This window comes from Lissotriton helveticus, chromosome 2_2, assembly GCF_964261635.1.
Source record: "Lissotriton helveticus chromosome 2_2, aLisHel1.1, whole genome shotgun sequence".
NCBI classification, from domain to species: Eukaryota; Metazoa; Chordata; class Amphibia; order Caudata; family Salamandridae; genus Lissotriton; species Lissotriton helveticus.
The window spans coordinates 166682890-166704848 of NC_136060.1; the positions used below are offsets into that span (position 1 = coordinate 166682890).

A 21959-nucleotide genomic window follows, 5' to 3' on the forward strand; every position below is an offset into this window, starting at 1 on the left:
GTCACTTATTCACTCATCTATGCACTAAGTAATATCCCACAGCGAACCATACAGACAGTCATACTGATACTCAAAAAACCAACTAATAACCCATATACACACTCATGTAGCTACTCACCAACCCATGCAGCCAGTTATACACAAAGTGAGACACTGATAGAGATATTTAAATATTTAAACATTACTCGCTAATACATGTATTCACTAAGATACACTTAATAAGTCAGTTATACAATCAATTTAAAAAAAAACATCCATTTAGACACTTATTTACCCATTTATTCTTCCATCGACCTTTAGATATAAATATATAAAAAATAAAAAAAATTCCGAAAGACACACATTCACTGGATGATGTCATCAGTGATGTCATTTGAGATGTCATGAGTGATGTCATGAGTGATGTCACTGAAAACCCATCACAGAACTCTAGCTGAATCCGATAAAATTGTTAAGGGATGGGTGGGCCACAACATTTCTTCAGTAGCAGGGTTGGCACAGAGGGGAGTATGCATTTTAATAGGAGGGCATGTAGACTTTTCTTTCGAAGGGGCAATTACAGACCCCAGTGGTAGATGGGCACTTGCACGTGGCAAATTAAATCATGTTAATATAATATTAGCCACAATTTATGCACCAGTCTTAGACGACCCCCCTCCAATCCTGCAATTGAAACAGGCTTTAACGGGCTTACCCGGGCAAATAATATGGGGGGGATTTAAATTTTTTACAAAATCCCTTAGTTGACTCATCTTAAAAAGAACGGCGCCAGAATAAACCCCAAGTTGCCTTCGCCATACAAAGTTGCAAACTAGATTTTGATGTCATCGATCGCTGGCGTTCCCGTAATACCCTTAAACGTGAATACTCCTGCCATTCTGCAAAATATAATTCTGCATCTAGGTTAGATTTTCTTCTCATATCACATGGGATTGAGGTACACAAATATGCTCATTTATCGAACGCGTTTTCAGATCACTCAGCACTTTACATGGGGATAAGAATAGGGAGGCAAGACAAAGTGTCACCTGGGAGATGGTATTTTAAAAAATTGAACCTCTCGGATACTGAATGGTGTGCAGACATTGAGGAAGAGATTGACGAGTTTTTTGCACAAAATAGAGGTACAGCCCCATTAAATATAACCTGGGATGCATTTAAGGCCACTCTATGGGGGATAATCACTTCCAAAGAAATACCAAAGCAGAAGGCAAGAAGGGAGGTGAAAAGTAAACTACAAACATATCTTACGCAGGAAACCCAAGAACATTACAGGGTGAGATCCGCACTTTCAGGACAAAGGGTTTCGGAAGCAAAGAGAAAAATTAAGGATTTTTCTTATGAATTAGGCGAGACCAATAGCAATCTCTATGCCCAAAACTTATATGAAGAGAGTGAATATACCGGTAAACTCCTGGCGTGGCAAGCAAAAGAAAATCAGGCCCGAAATAGGATAGAGCAACTAATTGACCCTATCACCAAAGTGCAGGCAAAGACTACAGCTTCCATTGGTGAGCTGTTTTTAAAACATTATGAGGGAGTCTACCAAGCTACTGAAGGGGTCGCGCCTGAAATCATTGGGGAATTCTTAGAGACACTAGAAATACCCAAACTGGATTACGAGGGTAAGAACTGGTTGATAGAGGACATTACAAAATCAGAGCTCGATGAGGTAATTCGCTCTCTTCCCAACGGTAAGGCCAATGGCGACGATGGGCTCCCTGTAGAACTTTTTAAAAAATTTGATGGTACTTTGCGTAAAGAACTCCTACTTCTAGCCAATTATTTAATTAAAGGAGGATCACCCCTGATTATTTTCATTCAGCAGTGGCGGTTAGCATTTTAAAAAAGGGAAAGGATAAGGAAAACACAAATTCGTATAGGCCTATAAGTCTTTTAAAGACAGATTATAACATTTTTACGAAACTTTTAACGAACCGGCTGAACAAAATAGTAGGGCCTCTTATAGGCTCTGATCAGTGCGACTTTATAGCAGGAAGGCATCTCCACACAAATACAACATTTTTATTGGAGGCACTGGATTACTTTAAGATCAACAAGGTGAAAGCTCAAGTCTGGCTTTTGGATGCCGAAAAAGCTTTCGATCTGGTGTCATGGGACTGCCTTTTTGTGATTTTGCACAGCTTCGATTTCCCGATTGTTTTTATCTCCCTATTGAAACAACTTTACATGAACTCTAGGGCACAGATTATTATCAATAATATTAATATTGGGACATGTCAGGTCAGCAGAGGCACCCGTCAAGGCTGCCCGCTGTCGCCAATTTTATTCGCCTTATTTATTGAACCTTTGGCGATTGCAATCAGGGGAACAATGACCGATACAGTACCCGTAGCCGGAATGACAAATATTAAACTATATGCTGATGAGATTGCCCTCTTTTTAGATTCAAAGCCCTCAAGTCAAGTAAAAATTTAAAAAATCTTTTCGGATTTTCAAAAGCTAGGGGGCTACAAGATAAATGTTAACAAGACGGAAATAATCTTAGCTAACTGCACTGTAGACACTTTAATGCCGGAATTTAGGCAGACTTATAACATACGTCCAAAGAGATACCTGGGAATATTTATCTCTGATAACTTGGAAGATCTATATTCGTTAAATGATATACCTCTGTTAAAAAGGGTTGGTTCCCAATTAGAACGCTGGAATCTATTGCCATTGTCTATAATGGGACGGGCTGCTCTAATACGTATGTCTATTTTACCTCTTTTTAATTTCCTTTTTAGTGCAGCCCCTTGCGCAATCCAAGTCTCTTTTTTTTTTAAAAAGTGGACGCTATGTTTTCCTCTTTTCTTTGGGCAAAAAAAATTCCAAGACTTGCACTTTACACTTTACACCTTCCATCTGCACAAGGAGGGTTGTCTCTCCAAAACATTAGAGAATACTACTTTGCTACTTTTGCACACCATAGTTTTAGGTTTCTTTACTTAGACGATCGCGAGGCAGACAATTATTTTATGAAGCAGATGCTGTGGGAAGCTAAAATTACTGATCCCGCCAGAATTACGAAATACCCAAAGAAGGTCCGCTATAAGTCCCTACAGTGGCTAATTAAACAGAAAACCCAGCTCCTGAAATTTTATGGAATTCCTAGAATAAGCAGTTCAACTGAGTTAATTAACTTTAGTTTCGGAGAGGGGGGTTGTCTGGATAAAAATATAGCGAGATTATGGAAGGAAAATGGTTTTGAGAAGATCAAGGATTTCCCCTCAGGAAACAGATGGAAGTCCTGGGAGGAAATCGCTAGACAGATACACCATTCAAATACAAAATTGAAATTGTCTTTTTTCATGCTCCATGCGGAGTTTAGAGAATTAGATATAGGTAACTTATTTCATAAAAGTGACTTATCATTAGCGTTAAATAATCCAATGCAAAAGAAGATCAGCACTTGGATTAAAATCCTAAAAGAAGATAACGCAATCGAATCCTTTAATAAGGTTAGAGAAAGGTGGAAAAAGAGGGAAGACATTGAAATTAGCAAACCTATGTGGGATAAAATTAATAAATTTAACAACTATCTTTCGGGGTGCTAATTTTAAACGCATGCAGTTTTATAGTAAATGGCTAATCTACAGAACCCCCTCATTTCTCCACAGCATATATTCCCAGGTTTCTGATAAGTGTTTCCGCTGTGAAGAAAAAGGCACCTGGAAACACATTGTCTGGGAATGCCCTAAAATACAGGATTTCTGGATGGAAATAGAAAAATATCTCTGTGCCACGATGAAAGTCAACATTCATTTAACTAATCAATTTTAGTTCTAGGCTGTTCTTCGAGCTCCTCCCCCTATGATGAGGCCCTGTTTATAGCCTCCCTGATTGCTAAATCGCTTATTTTGCAGTGCTGGAAATCAGAGACAGTACCAACACTGCAAGCATCGAAAGTAAAATTATTAAGGACTCAGGGAAGGGAAAGAAAATATGCATTGAGTACAGGGGCTCTTAGGAAATATGATAAATTTTGGAGCGTCTTCGAATCCGAGACTGAATATGGTGGATATCGATTTTAACTACGTGCTCGATCAATACTTCTCTTGCACTATGCACATTGCACTTTAGGAGTAGTTTTTTTAAACTGTCTAAATTTGAATATGTTATACTGGAATGAAGCCAGTATAAGTTGATTCTATTCTTGGTTTTTGATATGCACTTTACTTTGTACTGTAGTTATTCTGCTGCTAATAGGTCATGTACGGTTTATCCTGTGTTTATGAACTCTCAATAAAAAAATAATAAAAAAATAAAAAAAGATGCGCCTAATTTGGCCTGAGTTTCGAAAGGCACTCCGACACCTGCTATCATACCAACGTTCAGTTTACTGGAAACATGAGTTATTTAATTTGAAATAATGCAGATTGTTGTGCAATGTTAGCAGGCATCGCTTACATGATTACGGTAACTGAGCGTGTGGTTTGCTCTAAAAAATTACAGCAAAAAGGCTCGATAAAGGGCCTTGAGTTTGAATCAGAATATGAAATTGAAGAATAATTGATAACCCCAGCCAAGAAAGGGAGCAAGTGTGCAAATTATAGTGCCTTCGGCCGGGGTAGTTGTTACAAAAAAAAGGCTTGATAAAGGCCTGCACCTTGAATAGGAATATGAAATAGAAGAATAGTTGATAATCACAGCTAAGGAATGCAGCAAGTAGTTGTGTGTATAAGTGGATGAAGTGTTGATTGAGTGGAAGATGAAAAAGGTGAAAAATAAGAAAGGCTGGAGACACGCAAACTATCCACTGCCTTGTCAGTGAAGTGGATCTTTGGATTTCCAGCTCATTACACAGATAGGGTGTTGGATTCCACAGTGGGAACAAGAGAAACAAGTACCACATCTAAGGAAGCAAGCTAGTGCATAAAGTACACACAGTGTGTGGTAGAAAGGACGCAAGAAACGACGGAAGTGTGCAAATTACCCACTGCTATTCACGGGTAGTAGTTACCAAGAAGGCTGAATAAAGGCCCTGCACTTTGAATTAAAGAAGAATAATTGATAAGCCCAGCCAAGAAAGGCAGCAAGTAGGTGTGTGTATTTGTGGATGATGTGTTGATTGAGCGGAAGATGAATACGGTGAAAAATAAGAGAGGCTGCAGAGATGCAAACTTTCCATTTCTTTGTAAGGGAAGTGATTCTTTAGTTTTCCAGTGCATATATATATATATGTTCACTGAAAAAAACGTAGGTTTTAGGCACGTTATAGTTAGGAATTAGCATTTAAAAAACCTTAGAAATTCACTGAAAAAACATAGGTTTCACACATCTTATAGTTAGCTGGACATTTCACTCAATACAAAACCATTGGAATTCCCCCGTTATAGTTAGTTCAGCTAACTATAACTCGCGCGCCCACAATCCACTGCTGATGACGCCACATATTACATCACTCATGACATGGTCAGTGACATCACTCATGACATCACTCATGACATCTCAAATGACATCACTGATTACATCACTGATGACATCATCCTTTGGAAAGAGTGGCAGACCTCCTCTCACCCTAATTTAACCTTTGATAAACAGATTGAAAAATAGAAACTAAAATTTTCAAAACAATGGAGATACCTATACCAGTTAATAGAACCTATTCAGTAATTCCAAAATATACATACATATCCACTCATTCACCAACAGTTCTATATAGTCACTCATACATGTAGTCACTCATCATATGTACTCATACACCTATACATCCTGTTACACACTAATAGTCATCCATAGGGCTACTCACACACATACTCACACATGCAAAAAAAACTATCAAACATCCATTTGCTTGCATATGCAGCTATACATACACCACTACACTTACTTCTACAGAAACCTACACATACTTACTCTCATAAACAATCACTTATAGAAACACATACTTATTCATACAGCAACTCTTCCAATCTTTCACTCTCATATATACTCACTTATATACATCAATGCTCACATATACTAGTTTAAAACATACGTACTTACTCATAAAGACACTATTGAGACAGTCATTCACTCACTAACACACCCATACACACACTCATCCACCCATACAGTCCTGCACACATGCTGTCTTCAAAACACATACAGTGAGTCACTTATTCACTCATCTATGCACTAAGTAATATCCCACAGCGAACCATACAGACAGTCATACTGATACTCAAAAAACCAACTAATAACCCATATACACACTCATGTAGCTACTCACCAACCCATGCAGCCAGTTATACACAAAGTGAGACACTGATAGAGATATTTAAATATTTAAACATTACTCGCTAATACATGTATTCACTAAGATACACTTAATAAGTCAGTTATACAATCAATTTAAAAAAAAACATCCATTTAGACACTTATTTACCCATTTATTCTTCCATCGACCTTTAGATATGAATATATAAAAAATATAAATTTTTCCGAAAGACACACATTCACTGGATGATGTCATCAGTGATGTCATTTGAGATGTCATGAGTGATGTCATGAGTGATGTCACTGAAAACCCATCACAGAACTCTAGCTGAATCCGATAAAATTGTTAAGGGATGGGTGGGCCACAACATTTCTTCAGTAGCAGGGTTGGCACAGAGGGGAGTATGCATTTTAATAGGAGGGCATGTAGACTTTTCTTTCGAAGGGGCAATTACAGACCCCAGTGGTAGATGGGCACTTGCACGTGGCATATTAAATCATGTTAATATAAAATTAGCCACAATTTATGCACCAGTCTTAGACGACCCCCCTCCAATCCTGCAATTGAAACAGGCTTTAACGGGCTTACCCGGGCAAATAATATGGGGGGGATTTTAATTTTTTACAAAATCCCTTAGTCGACTCATCTAAAAAAGAACGGCGCCAGAATAAACCCCAAGTTGCCATCGCCATACAAAGTTGCAAACTAGATTTTGATGTCATCGATCGCTGGCGTTCCTGTAATACCCTTAAACGTGAATACTCCTGCCATTCTGCAAAATATAATTCTGCATCTAGGTTAGATTTTCTTCTCATATCACATGGGATTGAGGTACACAAATATGCTCATTTATCGAACGCGTTTTCAGATCACTCAGCACTTTACATGGGGATAAGAATAGGGAGGCAAGACAAAGTGTCACCTGGGAGATGGTATTTTAACAAATTGAACATCTCGGATACTGAATGGTGTGCAGACATTGAGGAAGAGATTGACGAGTTTTTTGCACAAGATAGAGGTACAGCCCCATTAAATATAACCTGGGATGCATTTAAGGCCACTCTATGGGGGATAATCACTTCCAAAGAAATACCAAAGCAGAAGGCAAGAAGGGAGGTGAAAAGTAAACTACAAACATATCTTACGCAGGAAACCCAAGAACATTACAGGGTGAGATCCGCACTTTCGGGACAAAGGGTTTCGGAAGCAAAGAGAAAAATTAAGGATTTTTCTTATGAATTAGGCGAGACCAATAGCAATCTCTATGCCCAAAACTTATATGAAGAGAGTGAATATACCGGTAAACTCCTGGCGTGGCAAGCAAAAGAAAATCAGGCCCGAAATAGGATAGAGCAACTAATTGACCCTATCACCAAAGTGCAGGCAAAGACTACAGCTTCCATTGGTGAGCTGTTTTTAAAACATTATGAGGGAGTCTACCAAGCTACTGAAGGGGTCGCGCCTGAAATCATTGGGGAATTCTTAGAGACACTAGAAATACCCAAACTGGATTACGAGGGTAAGAACTGGTCGATAGAGGACATTACAAAATCAGAGCTCGATGAGGTAATTCGCTCTCTTCCCAACGGTAAGGCCAATGGCGACGATGGGCTCCCTATAGAACCTTTTAAAAAATTTGATGGTACTTTGCGTAAAGAACTCCTACTTCTAGCCAATTATTTAATTAAAGGAGGATCACCCCTGATTCTTTTCATTCAGCAGTGGCGGTTAGCATTTTAAAAAAGGGAAAGGATAAGGAAAACACAAATTCGTATAGGCCTATAAGTCTTTTAAAGACAGATTATAAAATGTTTACGAAACTTTTAACGAACCGGCTGAACAAAATAGTAGGGCCTCTTATAGTCTCTGATCAGTGCGACTTTATAGCAGGAAGGCATCTCCACACAAATACAACATTTTTATTGGAGGCACTGGATTACTTTAAGATCAACAAGGTGAAAGCTCAAGTCTGGCTTTTGGATGCCGAAAAAGCTTTCGATCTGGTGTCATGGGACTGCCTTTTTGTGATTTTGCACAGCTTCGATTTCCCGATTGTTTTTATCTCTCTATTGAAACAACTTTACATGAACTCTAGGGCACAGATTATTATCAAAAATATTAATATTGGGACATGTCAGGTCAGCAGAGGCACCCGTCAAGGCTGCCCGCTGTCGCCAATTTTATTCGCCTTATTTATTGAACCTTTGGCGATTGCAATCAGGGGAACAATGACCGATACAGTACCCGTAGCCGGAATGACAAATATTAAACTATATGCTGATGAGATTGCCCTCTTTTTAGATTCAAAGCCCTCAAGTCAAGTAAAAATTTAAAAAATCTTTTCGGATTTTCAAAAGCTAGGGGGCTACAAGATAAATGTTAACAAGACGGAAATAATCTTAGCTAACTGCACTGTAGACACTTTAATGCCGGAATTTAGGCAGACTTATAACATACGTCCAAAGAGATACCTGGGAATATTTATCTCTGATAACTTGGAAGATCTGTATTCGTTAAATTATATACCTCTGTTAAAAAGGGTTGGTTCCCAATTAGAACGCTGGAATCTATTGCCATTGTCTATAATGGGACGGGCTGCTCTAATACGTATGTCTATTTTACCTCTTTTTAATTTCCTTTTTAGTGCAGCCCCTTGCGCAATCCAAGTCTCTTTTTTTTTTTAAAAGTGGACGCTATGTTTTCCTCTTTTCTTTGGGCAAAAAAAATTCCAAGACTTGCACTTTACACTTTACACCTTCCATCTGCACAAGGAGGGTTGTCTCTCCAAAACATTAGAGAATACTACTTTGCTACTTTTGCACACCATAGTTTTAGGTTTCTTTACTTAGACGATCGCGAGGCAGACAATTATTTTATGAAGCAGATGCTGTGGGAAGCTAAAATTACTGATCCCGCCAGAATTACGAAATACCCAAAGAAGGTCCGCTATAAGTCCCTACAGTGGCTAATTAAACAGAAAACCCAGCTCCTGAAATTTTATGGAATTCCTAGAATAAGCAGTTCAACTGAGTTAATTAACTTTAGTTTCGGAGAGGGGGGTTGTCTGGATAAAAATATAGCGAGATTATGGAAGTCAAATGGTTTTGAGAAGATCAAGGATTTCCCCTCAGGAAACAGATGGAAGTCCTGGGAGGAAATCGCTAGACAGATACACCATTCAAATACAAAATTGAAATTGTCTTTTTTCATGCTCCATGCGGAGTTTAGAGAATTAGATATAGGTAACTTATTTCATAAAAGTGACTGGGGTACTAGCCAAGGCACGCGAGTACATGGTGGTCACTGCTAGTTTCAGTGATCACAATCCTGTCCTCCTGATGCTGGACCTAGACTGTTTCCGGACCCATAATCCATCAGATGTGGCAGCCCCAAGGGACTTGATAACCAAAGACCAGGGAAGGCGCCTAAAATGGGAACAAATAGTCCCTGAACACTTCTTCCATTCACTTGCCCAAGAGTCAGAGGCGGATATGGCAGTATGTCTGGACCCAACTGCTCGAGGCCCGGATGTAGTAGTTGCATACGAGGAGATATGCGGAAGGATTGCTAAGAACTTGGAGCTAAGGTCTATCGGGCTAAGGAGTAAGAAACCCCAGAAATGGTTCAATAAAGAATGTTCCCAGAAACATAGTGCTCTGATGAAAGCTCTAAAACAAAAACCTAGGGACAGGACGTTGGTGGCCAATTTAAGGAAGGATTACAAAACTGCAGTTTTTAAACGTAAATCTGGAATCAAGGAAGAAGCTTGGGAGAGCCTTTTATCTACGGATGTACAGAGAGACAGCAAAAAGTTTTGGGCCATTGTGAACCAACCCTTCTTTTCTAATGAAGGGAAGACCGACATGGACTGTGTAATAGAAGATGATAGATGGGTAGCCCACTTCGAAAAGATCTACGAATCCACAGCACCTGGTCTAACCGATAATGTCCACAAATCCCCTAACCTGGTTATGGAATTTAGTAGTTTGGAGGTTGAAAGGGCGATTAGAGACACAAGCAAACACAAAGCCCCGGGCCCTGATGGGGTTCCTGCAGATCTCTACATCCAATACCCCCAATTCTGGTCGAAGATATTAACGAACGTTTTTAACGCAATACCCACAGCTGGTTTTCCTTCCTCTTGGTCCACCTCTATCATTGTGCCCATATTTAAGAAAGGGAACAGGGGGGACCCGGCTTGCTACAGGCCAATCTCCCTGCTGGACTCTGCCGTTAAGATCTTGGGCAGGGTCATTTTGCAGAGGCTTGAGGATTGGCTTGGAGAGAGCAGGATCCTCTCGGAGTTACAGTATGGCTTCAGAGCACACAGAGGGACCATGGACCAGTGTCTCAACCTCCACTTAATTATCAGCAAGTACACAGTGGTGAAGGGGGGACTCCTTTATTTGGGTTTTATGGACTTATCATCCGCTTTTGATTTGGTCAATCGCTCAAAACTGTGGTCTATTTTGGGTAATATGGGTTTGGACATAACTTTGGTTAATTTTCTGCACGACCTTCATTTAAATTTATTTGCATCTGTTAGGGTGAACAGGGAGGGAAGGTGCACAGCAAAGTTTAAGTCTGGAAGAGGTGTCAGACAAGGCTGCATTCTGGCACCTCTCCTTTTCACACTGTACATCAACTCCCTAGGTAATTCTTTGAACTCAGTCACCCCAGATATTCCGCGTATGGGGGGGGGTTCCCATTCCGGTCCTCCTATACGCGGACGACGCCGTCCTCTTAGCTCGGACTGGCACAGGCCTTCAAAAACTCTTAGATCACTTTGGCCTCTTCATGGAAGCTCTCGATCTTAAAATCAACTCGACCAAATCCCATGTTATGGTTACAGGCTCACGGAAAAAACACACGAAGATCAGATCTTTTAGCTGTAATAGTTCACCAATTTCCAGGGTCCCTTTCTTTTGCTATCTGGGCGTCACCTTCGATGAGAAAGGAACATGGGGTGCACAAATGAGATTAAAACAGAATGGAGTTACTAGATCCACTACAGCCCTCCTGCACTTCTCTAAAAAACTGGGATCAAAACCTATGGAAGCTATGACCCGCATTTATAAAGCTAAATGTTTGGCAATTGCCTCTTATGGGGCTGCCATATGGGGCTATGTTTCATGCCCAGGCATTCAGATCGCAGAAAATAATTTTTTGCGAGCCTTATTATCACTACCTAAATCTTCCCCTATACACACAATTCATAACGAATTAGGCTTGGGTCACGTTACTGACCTCTTAAAAATGGCCCCAGTGATATATTGGGTTAAAACGTGGACAAACGAGGAAATCAGTTTAAATCATTGCATCCTCAAAGATTGTCTGTCTCTGGATAAAGCCAATAACATCCCGTGGCTGGCGTATGTTAGAGCGGCATGCGCGAGACTTGGGCGTCCAGAAATGTACTCTTTACCCCACAATTTAAAAAAAGAGGATGTAAAGTGGGTCAAGCTGCATTTCCAAAACCTGTTGGAGGCTGAAAGGGAAACGGTAGAATTAGGTAAACCAATGGTACGATCACTTTTTCAACTCTCCTCAACTTTAGCCATGGAACCTTACTTGAAATATGTTACTAAGCCTTACCATCGCTTTTTACTCATAAGGTTCAGGTTCAATCTAATACACCTTGTGCTTGGCTCACAATCAAAGTGGGGCTCACCAGAGAACTTACCCCCCTGTACCTGCGACTGTTTTTCCATACAGGACACCCTCCACTTAGTTATGCTTTGTGAACATTATTTGGTGGCTCGCAAAAAATTCCTGGTACCTATTCTGAAAAAATTGAACTTTGTCCAGGTATGGCCAGCATTATTACATTTACAGATGCTGAACTCGGTACAGACAACATATGGGGTAGCTTGTTTTCTGGCAGCAGCTGCCAGACAAAATAAACTAAGAATGGCTGCTATTTCTAACAACCAAATTTTGACACTTGTATAACTTTTGTTGGACACCATGTAAATTTGCTCTTACAGTCATCTATATTTAATAATATTCGGTTTTTTGTGCTTTTTATGAAAGTGTAGTAATGTCTTTTTATATAAGTTTAATTGAATTTTAAACTTGTTTTGTATACCATGTCTTGCTTTTATGGTTTTAAATAACCGAATAAAGTTTCTTTGACTGACATAAAAGTGACATATCATTAGCGTTAAATAATCCAACGCAAAAGAAGATCAGCACTTGGATTAAAATCCTAAAAGAAGATAACGCAATCGAATCCTTTAATAAGGTTAGAGAAAGGTGGAAAAAGAGGGAAGACATTGAAATTAGCAAACCTATGTGGGATAAAATTAATAAATTTAACAACTATCTTTCGGGGTGCTAATTTTAAACGCATGCAGTTTTATAGTAAATGGCTAATCTACAGAACCCCCTCATTTCTCCACAGCATATATTCCCAGGTTTCTGATAAGTGTTTCCGCTGTGAAGAAAAAGGCACCTGGAAACACATTGTCTGGGAATGCCCTAAAATACAGGATTTCTGGATGGAAATAGAAAAATATCTCTGTGCCACGATGAAAGTCAACATTCATTTAACTAATCAATTTTAGTTCTAGGCTGTTCTTCGAGCTCCTCCCCCTATGATGAGGCCCTGTTTATAGCCTCCCTGATTGCTAAATCGCTTATTTTGCAGTGCTGGAAATCAGAGACAGTACCAACACTGCAAGCATGGAAAGTAAAATTATTAAGGACTCAGGGAAGGGAAAGAAAATATGCATTGAGTACAGGGGCTCTTAGGAAATATGATAAATTTTGGAGCGTCTTCGAATCCGAGACTGAATATGGTGGATATCGATTTTAACTACGTGCTCGATCAATACTTCTCTTGCACTATGCACATTGCACTTTAGGAGTAGTTTTTTTAAACTGTCTAAATTTGAATATGTTATACTGGAATGAAGCCAGTATAAGTTGATTCTATACTTGGTTTTTGATATGCACTTTACTTTGTACTGTAGTTATTCTGCTGCTAATAGGTCATGTACGGTTTATCCTGTGTTTATGAACTCTCAATAAAAAAATAATAAAAAAATAAAAAAAGATGCGCCTAATTTGGCCTGAGTTTCGAAAGGCACTCCGACACCTGCTATCATACCAACGTTCAGTTTACTGGAAACATGAGTTATTTAATTTGAAATAATGCAGATTGTTGTGCAATGTTAGCAGGCATCGCTTACATGATTACGGTAACTGAGCGTGTGGTTTGCTATAAAAAATTACAGCAAAAAGGCTCGATAAAGGGCCTTGAGTTTGAATCAGAATATGAAATTGAAGAATAATTAATAACCCCAGCCAAGAAAGGGAGCAAGTGTGCAAATTATAGTGCCTTCGGCCGGGGTAGTTGTTACAAAAAAAAGGCTTGATAAAGACCTGCACTTTGAATAGGAATATGAAATAGAAGAATAGTTGATAATCACAGCTAAGGAATGCAGCAAGTAGTTGTGTGTATAAGTGGATGAAGTGTTGATTGAGTGGAAGATGAAAAAGGTGAAAAATAAGAAAGGCTGGAGACACGCAAACTATCCACTGCCTTGTCAGTGAAGTGGATCTTTGGATTTCCAGCTCATTACACAGATAGGGTGTTGGATTCCACAGTGGGAACAAGAGAAACAAGTACCACATCTAAGGAAGCAAGCTAGTGCATAAAGTACACACAGTGTGTGGTAGAAAGGACGCAAGAAAGGACGGAAGAGTGCAAATTACCCACTGCTATTCACGGGTAGTAGTTACCAAGAAGGCTGAATAAAGGCCCTGCACTTTGAATTAAAGAAGAATAATTGATAAGCCCAGCCAAGAAAGGCAGCAAGTAGGTGTGTGTATTTGTGGATGATGTGTTGATTGAGCGGAAGATGAATACGGTGAAAAATAAGAGAGGCTGCAGAGATGCAAACTTTCCATTTCTTTGTAAGGGAAGTGAGTCTTTAGTTTTCCAGTGCATATATATATATATGTTCACTGAAAAAAACGTAGGTTTTAGGCACGTTATAGTTAGGAATTAGCATTTAAAAAACCTTAGAAATTCACTGAAAAAACATAGGTTTCACACATCTTATAGTTAGCTGGACATTTCACTCAATACAAAACCATTGGAATTCCCCCGTTATAGTTAGTTCAGCTAACTATAACTCGCGCGCCCACAATCCACTGCTGATGACGCCACATATTACATCACTCATGACATGGTCAGTGACATCACTCATGACATCACTCATGACATCTCAAATGACATCACTGATTACATCACTGATGACATCATCCTTTGGAAAGAGTGGCAGACCTCCTCTCACCCTAATTTAACCTTTGATAAACAGATTGAAAAATAGAAACTAAAATTTTCAAAACAATGGAGATACCTATACCAGTTAATAGAACCTATTCAGTAATTCCAAAATATACATACATATCCACTCATTCACCAACAGTTCTATATAGTCACTCATACATGTAGTCACTCATCATATGTACTCATACACCTATACATCCTGTTACACACTAATAGTCATCCATAGGGCTACTCACACACATACTCACACATGCAAAAAAAACTATCAAACATCCATTTGCTTGCATATGCAGCTATACATACACCACTACACTTACTTCTACAGAAACCTACACATACTTACTCTCATAAACAATCACTTATAGAAACACATACTTATTCATACAGCAACTCTTCCAATCTTTCACTCTCATATATACTCACTTATATACATCAATGCTCACATATACTAGTTTAAAACATATGTACTTACTCATAAAGACACTATTGAGACAGTCATTCACTCACTAACACACCCATACACACACTCATCCACCCATACAGTCCTGCACACATGCTGTCTTCAAAACACATACAGTGAGTCACTTATTCACTCATCTATGCACTAAGTAATATCCCACAGCGAACCATACAGACAGTCATACTGATACTCAAAAAACCAACTAATAACCCATATACACACTCATGTAGCTACTCACCAACCCATGCAGCCAGTTATACACAAAGTGAGACACTGATAGAGATATTTAAATATTTAAACATTACTCGCTAATACATGTATTCACTAAGATACACTTAATAAGTCAGTTATACAATCAATTTAAAAAAAAACATCCATTTAGACACTTATTTACCCATTTATTCTTCCATCGACCTTTAGATATAAATATATAAAAAATATTAATTTTTCCGAAAGACACACATTCACTGGATGATGTCATCAGTGATGTCATTTGAGATGTCATGAGTGATGTCATGAGTGATGTCACTGACCATGTCATGAGTGATGTAATATGTGACGTCATCAGCAGTGGATTGCGGGTGCGCGAGTTATAGTTAGCTGAACTAACTATAACAGGGGAATTTCAATGGTTTTGTATGAGTGAAATGTCCAGCAAAAATGTAGCCACTCTGTAAATACGCACTGTGGCCGTTTTAAGTTGGGAGATTAAGTCCCCTTGAATCCTGAGGATCCCTAGGGTCCAACTAGCCCACTAGGTACCTCCAGTAAGCGCCACAGAGCTGGGATGCAGAGTGTTGTTAAAAGGGGCGTGGCCTCTGAACACCTCTCTGCAAAGCAGCTCCCTGGCGCATACTGGAGGTACCTGGTGGGCTAGTTGGCCACCAGGGACCTTCAGTATTGAAGGGGAATTAATTCCCCAACTTACAACTCAACATGGGGCGCGTTTTCACAGTGGTGAAGGCAGGGGGCGGGGCCTGAGGTGACATGTGTGCAAACATGCCCTGTGCCTCAGTTCTACCGAGGCACAAGATGGCTGCCAACACTGCTGGGTTTGAAGTATTGATAGCCAATTATCCACCCCGCGTCTACATATAGATATTTTTTGTTTTTGATTTTCTCAGCAACAACTGAACGGATTTACACGATTTAAGACAAAGAGTGCTTTCTGAACCAAGCACTACCTTTCTTCCAAATTTGGTGTAATTCCGTTTGGCAGTTCCAGCTGTAACCGTGTCTAAAGTTTCCTATGGGAAATGCATTTTTTCACCGTTTTTCTTTATTTCTCAGGAACTACTGAACGGATTTACACCATTTTAAAAGAAGGTCTCTTTCTGAACCAAGAGCTACATGTTTGCCAAGTTTGGTGTAATATCGTTCAGCCGTTTCGGCTGTAGCCGTGTCTAAAGTTTCCTATGATAATTAACATGGAGAAAACATGTTTTGGGACCCCCCCTTTTTTCCCGGCCCCGCTTGCCAAATCACCCTGAAACTTTCAAGATAGGAGCGGGCCGGAGCGCCACACTAGTTTTGAAAATTTCTCGGAAATTCTTCAATCGGCGCCAAAGTTAATGGGAATAGAATGTTACAAATTTCCTATGGATAATAGGTCCTAACTATAACTACCTACTGGCAACCGCTAGCAGGTAATATATATATAGATGTATAAATTATGTAATGATCATTTTAGCCTGTCAGGACTTCCAGAGATATTCTAGCAAGAATTATTACTGTGGAAATCTATTGGATTGTATTTTCTTCACAATCTCTATGACAGGCATGCTTCCTTAATTGTAACTTTTCATAATAAAGGCTTACAACCTTCATATTTGGCTTGTCACTGTAATCCAAGGCATTGTGGACACCTAAGTATTTGTTCTCCTCTCCTGGGGACCTAGTAGCGAACCTTATTACTTCCACAGAATTTTGATTCCCATCTGGCCCCTTGCCCTCCACTTATCTGGCATATGTTGCCAAATTTAACGGTAATCCATCTCACCAAACTCACCAGAAACTCACTATTTTTTGGAGACTAATGAAACTCTCAATCAGGCCTAACACGACTCATAGGTCATAGGCTGGGCCCAAGACAACAGCCCATTATGCATAAGTTTGCACCAATATGCCTTAACGAGACATGTAAGCTCCTCATATCAGTAAAATCAGGCTCCCCATATGACCCCTGTCCAGTAGCAGTGGCAAAACTGGCTCTATATCTGATCGCCATGTCACTTACCTTCCTATTTCATTCCAAGTTTGAGGAAGGACATTTTCCCACATTGTGGAAAATCGCATCAGTCATGTTGCTTCTAAAAAAAACGAGTCTGGACCCAAAGAACCCAGATAGTCTCCGACCTATCTCATGTCTTCCATTTCCATCTAAAATGATTGAGAGATGTATGAACACACAATTAAGTACCTATCTTCGTGATGCCAAAGTTCTGGACCCCACGTAGTATGGGCTCAGAGAAGGGCATAGCACGGAAACTGCACTCCTTAAATCTGCTGAAGAGATTAGGGTGGCCTTGGACCAGGGAGGACAGGCTGTCATGATCATGCTCGACCTCTCTGCGGCCTTTGATACGGGCCATCATGGACTATTGTTGGACTGTTTTGTGGCCTGCGGAGTTTAGGATAAAGCATGGACTCTTTTGAAACCCTTCCTCTCAGATAGACGACAGATAGTTGCATTAAGCGAATTCTACTCTAGACCATTCTCGCTGCCTTGTGGAGTGCTGCCAGGGTCATCTTTGAGTCCCACATTTTTTAATGAGTATGTGTCATCTCTAGCCCCCTTGATTGAGTCCATTGGCTTTCGCCTTACCTCTTACGCTGACTACACTCAAATTGTGGTGTCTTTTCAACCGGGGTAAGAAAAGGCAACCAGTAAGAGTCTCCAGGATTGTATGGAAGCAGTGAGAAGCTGGATGTCCAGAAATTGCCTAAAGTTCAACTCAAGTAAAACTGAGGTCATCCTGTTCGGGAATGACGCTAATTTCGGCCCCCAAGCTGCTGGCCAGACACTTTGGGGTCTCTCCCAACTCCCTATAGGAAAGTGAAAAACTTGGGAGTACTAATAGATGACCGGCTTGACCTGGGTAAGCAAGTTAATGCAGTAGTCTCTGCTACAACATACATTCTCCGAACAACTAAGAGATGTTTGCCTTTTCTGCTGAAAGACAGCCAGCGCACAGTAGTGACAGCATTAATTACGTCAAGATTAGACTACTGTAACAGTAACTGTAACAGTCTACATCTGAATATGTGTGCTATCTGCACAAACTACAAATATTGCAGAATACGGCCGCTCATTGGGATTCCAAAATTCGCACCGATATCAAGTGAAATATAAAGACTGCATTGGTTGCCCGTTAGGATACGGGTGCAGTTCAAGTCCCTGTGCTTAGTTTTTAGAGCCTTACAAGGTACCTTGCCCGATCATCTGCAACAACAATTTCAGTGGTATGTGCCCAAAAGACCACTTCGCTCCTCAGGATCAAAACTAGTGATAGTACAACCCATAAAAAAAGCTAGGTGGTGCGGCGAAGGCTTGGCATCAGCTCCCTTTTCATCCGAGGAATGCTAATGATTTACTTGTCTTCCGGAAGGCCCTCAAAACATGGTGGTTTTAAACTACACTGGGCATAAAAGATTTGACTCTTGGAGGACTGCAGCTAGTGCCAGGACACCTTAGGATAACCGTTGCACTTTATAAGCATTCCTAACATAACATAACATAACAGAGCCCATCACTCTACAGAGTCCGCTCGAGTTGTGTCATCAGAGAAATTCAAAGGATTGTGGATGAGGGGGCGAGCAGCTCTAATTCTTCTTGACCTATTCGCCGCGTTTGATACATTTAACCCCAAAGTTCTCATCAACCGGCTTGAGAGGTTCGAGATAGGTGATGCAGGACTTGCTCTTCTCAGCTCCTTTCCTAACAAATAGATTATAAAGGGTTGAACTGAATAATGGGTTTAAATCCAAACGAATCTCTCTTCCCTGTGGGGTGGCCCAGGGGTCTTCCTTCTTCCTGACCCTTTTTAACATCTATATCACTCCAATCTTAGAACATATTCAATCCTTTGGCCTATCTGCTGTCACCTTCACCGATGATACTCAAATTGTTGTCTCCCTTCCAGAAGACAAGGGTCTTCCAGCCTTAAACCTGAATCACTGTTTAACACAGGTATCTTTTTGGATGCAGAAGAATTCTCTAAAATTGAATATTTAGAAAACCAAGGTGATTCTTTTTGGCAAAAACGCCGATTTTTGGAATTCAACTTGGTGGCCAGCAGACATTGGACCACCACCTACGCCTATCTCAAAGGCAAAAAATCTTGGAGTAGTTATGATGACCAGTTCAGTTTTTGTGAGCAGATTAATCACATCACTTCCTTTTGTTTGTACATTATCTGATTTCTGTAAAAAGTTTTTCTAATTATACCTTCAAAAAACTGTCATGGTTACTCTAATCCTTTCTAGGATTGATTATTGCAATGCTTTGTATTTAGGTATAATGAAAAGCTCATTAGCGAAATGACAATCATTGCAAAATGCAACAGCTTGGCTGCTCTCAAAAGTGGCTAAATTCTTTTCCATAACTAAGGAAATAAGGGACCTTCATTGGTCACCGGTAGTTGATAGAGTTAGGTTCAAATCTCTCTGCGTTATCCACAATGCTCTGTGTGAAAGGGGTCCTCACCATCATCGAAAAAACTTTTTGGGGTACTGTCCGCAACAGGTCCTATGGTCTTCATCAGCCTAAATGATAAAAGTTCCTAGGATAAAGAAATCTAGATGGGGGGCAAGAGTATGCGCAATCTTGGCTGCAACCTTTGGAATCCTCTTCTATTTGCCTTCTCAATCCAATGATTGCACGTTTCAGGAAACTGCTCAAACTTGGTGTCAGAGGTTCGCCGTAAGTGCTAAGGCTTTTGGTTTTTGTTTGCTTGATAAAAGCTTTACTTACTTACTTACTTAAAGAGTAATAACAATCCACCCTTAAATGGCAACTGACGTTAACATATACTTTTCACAATAAGCACAAAGGGCCTACAGCCTTTTCCGTAACACTTCATAATAAATAGACCAGGCCTACAGAAATTAACATTGGCTTGCCACCATAACCAACTCAGCCGTGCTGTTTTTGCATGTAAGCTTTCCCACAAGCCAAAAATTGCAATAGAGCACACCTTTTAATAGAAGCACACCATTTTTGTCAAATCAAATCTTCTACTTAGAGCAACCAACATGTGGGTGGAGCCTCAGACCCTCTCTGAGCAGTACTCTGAAAACACGTTTTGTTGGCCACGGAAGGGGCAGTTAAAGCTTGGCTGTCAAGGCAGACCTAAGTAAAAATGCATGTGAATTACTGTAGCCCTGTGAATCTCATACTCCTCTCAAACAGCACGGCACTCTGAAGTCTAACATAAAAAATTTAAAAGGAAAGGGATCTGTGCAGCTGCCAGACAAACCTAAACAGTACAAATGATATTCTTATCTATCTAAACACTTTAACACTAACATGTGTGTGCCTTTCAAAGTTCAATCTCGATCCCATTGTAAGTTTGATACTTTATGCATCTTAGTGAGCCTTCTCTAGGCATTCTGCTGCTAACTCATGCATCTGTACAAACAAAATAATCACAGCTGCATGGAGGAGAAGCACTTTTTCTATAGAGCCCCACAACTTCTGCCCATTCAGAACATACTCCTGTGCACCTACCTGAGGTCAGAGCCAAAGTCTTTCTCTGTTGCACTCCTGAAAGTTTTTTGAAGTTGATTAAATAAGATCTAGTGACAGCTGCGTGTCACGCCAGATTTAAAAAGTAAAACATCTCTCAATAATAATGATGACAGTCTGTAATGCGTAGCCTCCTCCTAGCGGCTACCTCCAATGTGAACAGAACTCTTTGTGCCAGACTTAACTTTTCAGAGGGATTAACCTGGTCCCTGTAACTGACCCGTGCTCCAACACAGTCGGCCTGAACTGACTGTGTGCCACCAAGAAGGTGGCACACAGTCAGTGTGCCCCCCGAGTGCAACCCTAAAAGGTGGGAAAAGGAGTCACGCCCCCCCAAACATCACCATGCAGGCAGGTGCAGTCACTCACTGCAGCTGCATGTAGGAGTATCTCTGTATCCTCATTAAAGTGGAGGTGGGTTAGACCTGCACAGAGAAAGATGATGTGACCGGCTCAAACAGAAGCATTGAGTTCATTAATACACTGCCCTGGGGCCATATAAACTATGAAACAGTTTATGCAGTCTTGGTAGCCCTGGTACGCTTCTTCTTAACCACCACAGGCTTCTGGCTTCTCAATATGGCACTGGCACGACGGAGAGCCGCCATGCGCAGGTCCTTCCTGTAGTTGTTCTTGCGAATGATGTGACGCAGGCTGCTCAGGGTAGCCCGAGCATTCTTGTTAATGGTGATTTTTTCATAGGCGGGGACTGGTTTGCGCTGACCTGCTCGTTTTTTCAGAACCACAATGACTCCTTTCCCATCAGCTGCCGGCTCCACACCGACTGTTTTCCTGTGGATGAGTCCATTGTACCGGAAAGAGTTCCTGGCCTTCAGATTGTTGGGTTCCGTACTGTAAACCTGCTTGTTCCGTTTAATCAGGAAGCTGGAGGAATTGCGAACAATCATCCATTGCAGGTGGGCAGACATCTTCACACCTCTCTACTCGTTGGTCAGAGAAAAAGGAAAAGCCTGGGGCCATATAATAAAGGAGCATACAATTGATGAATTCTGGATGCTGGGCAAAAAAGGCCTGCACAGAGAAAGGCGATGTGGCAGCCAGTTTAGTTGTTGTATGTTGTGTGCAACAGAAGCCTGATGTGTGAGGCTTAGTAAAAGCCTTGGAGCCATGTTGCATGTACCAACTGAAGACTACTAAGTTGAGAGTACTGTATACCTAAACAGAGAGCAGTTATAGTAATCAAGGCCTTATGAGGCATAACTAGGCTGAAACTGATCTAGGGCTGCTT

At 40.5% G+C, this 21959-nt stretch overlaps 1 pseudogene; it reads right to left on the minus strand.

The window, feature by feature from the left end:
- Nucleotides 1-21214: 21214 nt before the first annotated feature.
- Nucleotides 21215-21675, minus strand: LOC144821775 (large ribosomal subunit protein eL28 pseudogene; annotated as a pseudogene).
- Between the last annotated feature and the right edge of the window lie 284 nt (nt 21676-21959).